Source organism: Hydra vulgaris, chromosome 01 (genome assembly GCF_038396675.1).
Source record: "Hydra vulgaris chromosome 01, alternate assembly HydraT2T_AEP".
NCBI lineage: Eukaryota > Metazoa > Cnidaria > Hydrozoa > Anthoathecata > Hydridae > Hydra > Hydra vulgaris.
The window spans coordinates 37,130,001-37,140,000 of NC_088920.1; the positions used below are offsets into that span (position 1 = coordinate 37,130,001).

General features: G+C 24.5%; 1 protein-coding gene across 1 annotated transcript in view; it reads left to right on the top strand.

Annotated features, from left to right (window-relative positions):
• Positions 1-10,000, top strand: part of LOC124809705 (tachykinin-like peptides receptor 86C) — a 15,575-nt gene that overhangs the window by 283 nt on the left and 5,292 nt on the right. The window lies entirely within an intron of this gene.

Genomic DNA, 10,000 nt, shown 5'->3' on the forward strand with positions numbered 1-10,000 from the left:
TTATTTAAAAAACTTTTTCCAGGGCCTCAAAACAAAAGCCAAAGTTGCCAAGTTGGGCAAGTTGGTAAAAAATATAAAAATGATTTGTATGTATTATTAGACGAAAAATGTATTATTAGGTGCAAAGTTTATTTAAAAATTTATTTTGGGAACAAATTTAGCCATAAAACGAATTGAATATTTTAAGCTGGTACCCAATGTTAGTTTGTATAATAAGCCAAAACAGTAGCCCACATTTTTAAAAGGTTAAGAAATTCCTTTAAAATTTAAAAAACTTTTTTTTTGTAAGAAGATAAACTTTCTCAATATTATAAGAAAATTTTCTTAAAAAAATCTTTTGAAAAAAAATTTCTTTTCATAATAAATACTATATGCCAGGTTGCTCCGTGAAAATTTTGCCAATTTACCCTAAAAGCCTATTTTTCAATAAACAACCTATCAATTTTGAATAGCAACAACTATTGTTTAATAAGCTGACTGGAAATAGTAAATCAATTATGAGTGGATTTTATAAAATGGAAGCGATGTTCCAAAAGTTACGTTATTTTTAAAAAAAACTCCTAAATCCCAATATCTTATGCATCTCAATAAGCGCATGCTTGAATCCTTACAATGTGAAAAATGAAATGATCTCTAATAAAATGAAATGGTATCTGGTACTTTTTGATAAAAGGTTCTAAAACTGAACGCAGCTTGTCAACTTACCCCTACTGTCAACTAGCCCCACTCTCACAGCCGTCTCGAAAAGATTTTAAAGCAGGAGGGAATGGGGGGGGGGGGGTAAAGCAAAAAAAAAAATTTTTTTGCCCACTAACTTATCTAAAAAAAATAGGTCCTCGTTTTCCGATATTTGCTGCCAACTATAAATCTAATTTTGCCGACTCCAGTGTCCAATTTGCCGACTAATAAAATTCGTAGGGGGCTAGACACCCCTACACCCCCATCCTCGGGACGCCCCTGCCTGCTTTCTATTATTATTTATTTTATCATTCCACAAAATTAATAAGTTAACTTATATACCAATAAAGGAAAGCTTATATATCAGCGTTGCTACCATTTTATATACCAACGTTGCTAACAAATCATATACAACTTAAGTGGTAATAAGGTGTCAATTATTATGCTAATAAAATTTACTTACCTTAATTTAATCTTAACTGTTTTGTTGTGTACATGAATATATAGATACATGTGTATATGCATGAATGGTTGCATAGATACACGTATAAAAGCATTTTGGTTAAGAAAAAATTAATTGGTCCGTTTTGAACATTTTTTACCATTTAAAAATTTTTGCACGGTTTTCTGATGTAACTTGCCTAGTTATTTAATAAAATAAAATGATCATGTACCAATGCCTAAAAAAAAATGTTGTAATTTATTTGTAACATCCATTTTTCAATATAAGCCAAACTGTCTATGAATAAATTTAAAAAAAAAGTGAAGCAATATGTAAATAAAAACAGTTTCTTTTTTTGATTTCCATTTCTCAATGCAATCCAAACAACTGAAACTCTAACTGTGAATGAATTCAGAAAAAAATAAAAAATGAAAATGAAATAAGTAAAAAAACAACTTCATATTTTGACTTCCATTTCTTAATACAATCCAAAAAACTAAAATTCAGTCTGTGAATAAAATAACTAAAATTTTGTAAAAGGGTAAATAAGTGCTAGGCTCAGGACTTATTTTGAATGGGGAAAGTAGTTTTAGACAATCTTAGGAACTTTTAAGTTTATTTTTAGTAGCATGTTGATATACCCAGTGAAAAAGCGAATATTGGATACGCGTGGATTTTTTCCATATGTAACTCATGTGGGGATTATTATTTTGCCTAATGTGGGTTTCATATGGTAAATCCTACATGGATTCCATATGGTAAATCCCATATGGGATACGCATGGGTTTTTACCATATGTAACCATATGGGGATTATTATTTTGTCCCATGTGGGTTTCGTATGTTAAATCCCACATGGGTTTTAAGCGGTAAATACTTCATGGGATATAGATGAAAAATACTACATCTTATAGATCTTAAATACCACATATATTTTAATCCAAATCGCATAAAAGTAGTCAATACAAGACAAGTGAAAGTCCGAATGCTTCTACAATAACTTTTAAAAATCCTTTAATTTAAAAATTGCTTAAATAGTAATTTAAAATTAATCATCAAAGCTTTCAGAGACGCTTAACTTAATCTGGTATTTGCTACTTTATCCCATTTAGGATTCAAAATGTGTAGCATTTTTGATCTTTTACATGTGATGTTTTCCACCTATAACCTATGCGGGATTTACCATAAACTATTATAACGAAATTTTATAAAATTAAAAAACGTGTTGCAAAATGAATTTAATATAAGTTAAATGCTATTAATGAATACATTTAAAATAAATATTGAAAATATTATTTTTTCTTTTGCGATTTACACACACCGTCTTTTGTCGATTGAATTAAGTAAATCGCTTCGGCTTGCATAATACCAAGGTTTTTAGTATTTTTTAACTTTCTTCAAACATTTTCTAAAATATAAATATAAATATATATATATATATATATATATATATATATATATATATATATATATATATATATATATATATATATATATATATATATATATATATATATATGAAATTTTGCTCATTACCCATATATATATATATATATATATATATATATATATATATATATATATATATATATATATATATATTTATATACATATATATATATATATATATATATATATATATATATATATATACATATATATATATATATATATATATATATATATATATATATATATATATATATATATATATATATATATATATATATATATATATATATATATATATGGGTAATGAGCTTGAACCACGAAGAGAATCCTGAAAAAAATGATCAATTAGGATTAGTCGTTAAACAAAAAAACAAAAACAAAAATGTAAAAACCTACTTTACAATGATGACATTGGGTGCAATAGACACTGGATGCAAAAGTATCTTTACTTTTTTGTCACACAATATAATATTCTGAAACTAATAAACAAACATCTAAATTTCTATAAGTAAATTTCTTCTTTGATCATTGTCTTCATATCCTATCTTACTTTCATATCATAATCTATTATGGTATTGTTTATATAACATATCACAACAATATTATTAAATTTGTGATGTTCAAATATCATATGAACATTCTCTAACACGATATTTGAATATAGTTCCTGAGAATATTATCTGCAAACAATTAACTGATGCAAGTTCAAATGTTGTCAAAAACCAAGCATGCATGCATGGGACACTGCAGTGTCACACAAAGAAATGCAGGTTTAAAAGTCAAAGAATTCTCAATTTTCTTTATTAAAAAAGAATATCAAAATAGAAGGGAGATGGGTTTCAGCAACTTTTTTTAGGCTATAAAACTTTTAACTTTAGATATAATAAGGTTCATAAAACTTAAGGGACTTACTAAGTACATTGAGGAACAAAAACAGGATATTTATTATATAAACTTATTTTTTAAGGTTATGCTTAAACAAATTAGTACCAATTAGTTCAAATTAAAGTTCTTATTTGTTCATTATTTTTTCACTATTTTATATTTATTTGTTCAAATTTGTTAACTACTACTAATTCTTAATACAGTAAGAATGTTTATCATTGTTGAACGTGATTTTATTAGTAACTTAATTTTCAACATATTTTGACAACACCCTTTACATTTAAATGACGACAGCTTACCTTTTCTATTGATGTTAAATTTATTACGTTTCAATAACTCAGATTGAATCTTAACTGAATTATTGTAAGCTTTGTTAGGTTTTGGTTGTATATCAAAAAGTGTCGCAAATAAAGTGAAAAAAATATATATACACACACACACACACACACACACACACACACACACACACACACACACACACACACACACACACACATATATATATATATATAAATATACATATATATTTAATATTTAGGCTATGGGGTCATCCATAAATGATGCCAGTAGATAGAGAGGCAGTGTGAACTGAAAAGTTTAACAATAATTGACAATGGGGAGGGGATGTTGAGACCAAAACAATGTCAATTAAAAAATTGAATTAAAAAAAAGTAAAACAATTTATTTTATCTATGAGTAGGTTTTAGAGGTATTTACACCAACAATGTGGTATAAAAACTTCTTGCTTTTGTTGCTTAAAACTGCAGAGGATCATCGGAAAAACAATTTAAATTCAGAAATAAGCTTGCTTATCTGAAAGAACAATTTATGTTGTTTTTTTTTACTTCAATTGAGTACTGTTGAGAATAAATGTATAATTAAACCAGAAAAAAATTGATGGTATATGCATTATTATATTATATTAACAATTCAGATATACCATCATAATATGATAACAAAAACTGACATCATCAATGGGAGATGGCAAAAAATTGACAGAGTTTGATAAAGGGGGATGGTGTTCAATAAACCGGGTCATCATCTGACATCATTATGCATAAATGACCCTATGATTTAGGTAAAATAAGAAATCAATTTACCATATTTCTCTTTAGAAAGTGTAAGAAAAAAGCATTGTAATGCTGAGAAACTATCTATTGAGCAAGCTTTGACCACCTATTTATAAATTAGAGAGATAGAGGTGGATGTGCCAATCACAAAAGAACTAATAAGGATGCTCTAAATTGATTTTAACTTTGTAGACTAACATTAATATAGTATTTAGAAATAATAAATGAAGCTTACATGATTTTTATAATTTGTATTTATTTCCATTAATTATCAGTTGTGAGACTTTATTTTATAAAATGAATTAAAAAACTATTTATTTATAGTATGATAATAATACATAAATACTAGTTTCCTAATGCTATTATAATCACAATGTTAATGGTATTCGTTTTAAAGTGAGATTTTGTATCTATTTTATTGTTTTAATGTTATATATATATATATATATATATATATATATATATATATATATATATTTAAACAACTTTAAAAAGTATTCAACACAATAGAGTGCTCAATGTTCTTAAAAGAACAGAGCAATTATATTAGTAGTAGAAAATCACTTAACAAAAATTTTTTCCATTTAACACTGTGTTTCATCAACAAATAATTACACATGCAAATCAAGAATGATTATTAAACAAAAGATCGGAATTAATTTCTAAATGTAGGCACGAAAATAAGTTTCTCCTAAAAAACTATAAAAATAAATGAGTTCAAATAATATTTACATTAACTACCCTTTTTAAAAAAACATTTTAAAAAAATAGCATAAGTAATCATTTCTAAAGAATTCTTTTTATAATAGTGTCAGCAAATTCCACATATGTGTGAAAATTTACAGTAGTTAAGACATTTGCAACTTCCTGTAATTTAATTTTTGGTATAAATTGAAGTTTTATTAATTTGATCATCCATTTCTGATGAATCTTTGTTGATGAAACACAGTGTTAAATGGAAAAAATTTTTGTTAAGTGATTTTCTACTACTAATATATATATATATATATATATATATATATATATATATATATATATATATATATATATATATATATATATATATATATATATATATATATATATATATATATATATATATATATATATTATTTTTACTTTATTTACAACACCTTTTGATATACAACAAAACCTTACAAAGCTTACAATAATTCAGTTAAGTTTTACTTTTCTATTGATGTTAAATTTATTAAGTTATACGTAATAAATTTAACATCAATAGAAAAGTAAAACTGTCGTCATTTAAAATGTAAAGGGCGTTGTCAAAATATGTTGAAAATAAAATTAAGTTACTTATAAAATCACGTTCAACAATGATAAACATTTTTACTGTAATAAGAAGTAGCATTAGCAGTAGATAATATTACTTTGAAAACTGGGCCCAGAGACTTTATTCCCAATAACACAGTGGTACTCTTAATTAAAAATTGAAAAGTTTCTGTAAATATCCTGTTTTTGTTCCTTATTGTACTTCGTAAGTCCCTTAAGTCTTTAGAGACTTTATTATGTCTAAAGTTAGAGAGACGTTTTGAAGCCTAAAAAAAGTTACAGCAACCCATCTCCCCCCTATTTTATTCTTTTTTAATAAAGGGAATAAATTGGGAATTCTTTGACTTTCAAACCTGCATTTTTATTATATTTTCCTAATATGTCTATTTGCACAAATCTTAATCTTATTTCTATAAAGAAATAAAACATTATTCGTGGTACTTACATATTTGCTTGCCATTCTCTAAAATAACATAAAATATTATTACACAGTATAAATGTAGCCTCGTTGCAATCCAATGTTGATTTTAAAATTTAAGGTTTTTTTAGTTTCCAGCCTTCAAATAAATTCCCATGTAAATCCCACAAGAAACCCACGTGGGATTTCCCATGTGAGTAAATACCATATGGTTCCCACATGTAACCCATATTGGATTACCCACATGGGTTTAAAGTGACAAATTTCTATACGAATACCACATGGGAAAATCCGTCCCATGTAAATCCCATCAATCCCACACGGAACCCACGTGAAACCCATGTGGGACGCGGTTTTATTTTTGATTGGGTATAGCTATCTGAAAACCTATTTATGTATTCTGTGTTATTGAAATAAATCAGGCAATCAGTTAGCAAAAAATCCAGCTCAAAATAATGCAATTACTCAAAGAAAATCTATCTATAATTAATCGTTTTTATAAAATAAGAATACAACATTTATGTGCAAACACGATTCTTAACCATAACAAGTAGGTGTGTGACAAAATTTTCAAACTAATCGAATATCAGAATGTTATATATCATTGGAAACAGCTTCAATTCAATATTTTAAAAATGAAAGAATTAAGCACTACACTTTGAATTTGATTTGAGCAAAATTTTAAGTCGAAATAGTCATTCACTACTGCAATAGTTTTACTAATTAATGCTCCATTGTGGGTAAAAAAAAATTATATGTCCATTCATAGACTCATGCTTATTCCAGATGGTAGCCTGAAGTTAGCAGCTGAATATTTCTTGAAAACACCACATAAACTTTTTTATTGTACTTTTTTTTTACGACTCATAAAAACTTAAAAGATCAAGCAGTTTTTACAATTATCAAAATCCACAATTTCCTAATAACCCTAAAAATATGCAACAAAATTTACATAGTTACGTGTTTCATTAAAAACTTTGAACTTAAAAATTTTTTTTTTAATTTTAGTTTTAATAACACATACAAAAAAATGAAAACGAAAAATGAAACTTAAAAAATAACTTTCGCATGAAAATTAATAATTATAAAGTAGTTTAAAGAACTCGTACTCGAACTTAGTGCTCGAACGTTAGGTGGGTACATATATACGTTCTTTCAAAAGCTCATGAACGTTTACCTCAAACATGCAATAACGAACGCGCAAGTTTAATCAACGTTTTTCTTTCTTTTTAAAATTTTTAACTAAACGTTTAAATGTATAGGTTTAGACAAACTTTCTTTTTATACTTACATTTGCTAGTTTTGTTTAGTTTAATGCTTTTTTAAACTTACATAACCTTTATCTATTTAACAATTGCTAAATAAGTACTTAAGTAAAATGTTATTTGTAATCAAAAACAAATTGGCCATGTTGTACAACTAAATTACACCATATCAAGCTTACTTGAGAGCGCATGATTTAATGATTACATTTCAACCATTAGGCACACTTTTGACCTATTTTTTACATTATACTAAGGCAAATTTTTTGGCATGAAATTTAAATAAAGAGCTTATCAGCACTATAATGATAATTATTATCTGGATAAGAAATTTGTTTTGAAAAAAACAACTTCACGTTATACTAATGGTGTTGACAGATACATACAGATGTGCTATTATTTAGTGGAAACAGTTTCCTGTTTCAATGATGTAAAGCAACATTTAATTAATCATACCAGAGTATCATCATAACAGTATAAGCCTTTTATAATTGATACACATAAGTCATTCATAAATAAAACTAGCTTGTTTATCAAAAATAATTTTTTATTATGAAGTATTGTAAATTATGTTATTTTAAAAAAGACATGTGTATATTTTTTATGTTTTTAGAGGTAAAAGCTCTACTTTTTCACTGGAACTTCACGTATTTATTTTTTATGTTGTTGATATTGTTTTGTAAGCAAATTTAACTTAAATTGATGTAAATTGTTGCTTGAGCCCTATAAAGCACTAACTAATATTAATAAATAAACTTTTTCATTGCAAGAAGTACTACTTTTAAGTATGAATTTTTGTTAATTGTAATTAACTCATTTAATTGCTTGCCTTAAGGTTGAAGTGTAATAATTAATTCATTGGCTCTCAAATTTAATGGTCAAAATTAATAAAATAAATAATGGTCTTAATTTTAATGGTTAAATAATAATCAATTTAAACTTAATGGTGTAATTCAGTTGTTAATGAAATGTAAAAATTCAGATTTATAAAGGTACAAATAAATTTTTACTTATTTGTATTACTACTTAAATAGTACTTGTTTAAAAACTGTTAAACAAATTAAGGCTTTGTAAGTTCAAAAAAGCACAAAAAGTACACAAAAACTAGCAAATCTAAGTTTAAACAGAAAGTTCGTCTAAACCTATGCATTTATACGTTTAATTAAAGAATTTTAAAAAAAAAAAAAAAAGTTAAGTAAACTTTCATGTTTGTTATTGCGTGATTGAAGTGAACGTTCAAAATCTATCAAAATAGCGTTTGCAGTGAATTATGTGATTATGTAAACGTTCGCTGTTTGTTATTTAAAAGTTCGTATTGAACGTTCAAGAACTGTAAATCGGAGTTCACATAAGTTGGTTCACGTAACGTTTGCAGCGAACGTTACGCAAACCTAAGTGAACGTTGTTGCACAGTTTCTTGAACGTTAATATTTAGCTGGATATACATATGTATATATCTATATATATATATTTATATATATATGCATACATATATATATATATATATATATATATATATATATATATATATATATATATATATATATATATATATATATATATATATATAGATATATATATATATATATATATATATATATATATATATATATATATATATATATATATATATATATATATATATATATATATATATATATATATGTATGCATATATATATAAATATATATATATATATATATATTATATATATATATATATATATATATATATATATATATATATAATATATCTATAATATATATATATATATATATATATATATATATATATATATATATATCTATATATATATATATATATATATGTATGCATATATATATAAATATATATATATAGATATATACATATGTATATCCAGCTAAATATTTTTTTTAGTTTGGATGAGTTCTTGAGGTTCCTCTTTGGATTCTAAATTTTTGATGGGTCCTAATATTGTTTAATTTTTTTTTTTCTAAACTATATCAACTTGATACTTAAAAGAAGCAAAATAATATATATATATATATATATATATATATATATATATAATATATATAGTATATATATATATATATATATATATATATATATATCTATATATATATATATATATATATATATATATATATTATAGATATATATATATATATATATATATATGTATATATATATATATATATATATGTATATATATATATGTATGCATATATATATAAATATATTTTCATAGCAAAAAAAAAAGAGTTTAAAAACCAATATTACTGAGACACGAATCAATGTCTATTAATTATACGATAAAAGTAAAAAAATATTTTTTGATTTTGATGAGATCTTGAGGGTCCTCTTTGGAATTTAAATTCTTGACAGGTCCTAATATTTTTGATTTTTTTTTTTTCTAAACCATATCAACCTTGGACTCAAAAAAAGCAGAAAAAAATGCTTGTTTCATAAATAGTAATTTTATTAACAAAATTTTTTAGTGAAAAAAAATACTTGCAAAA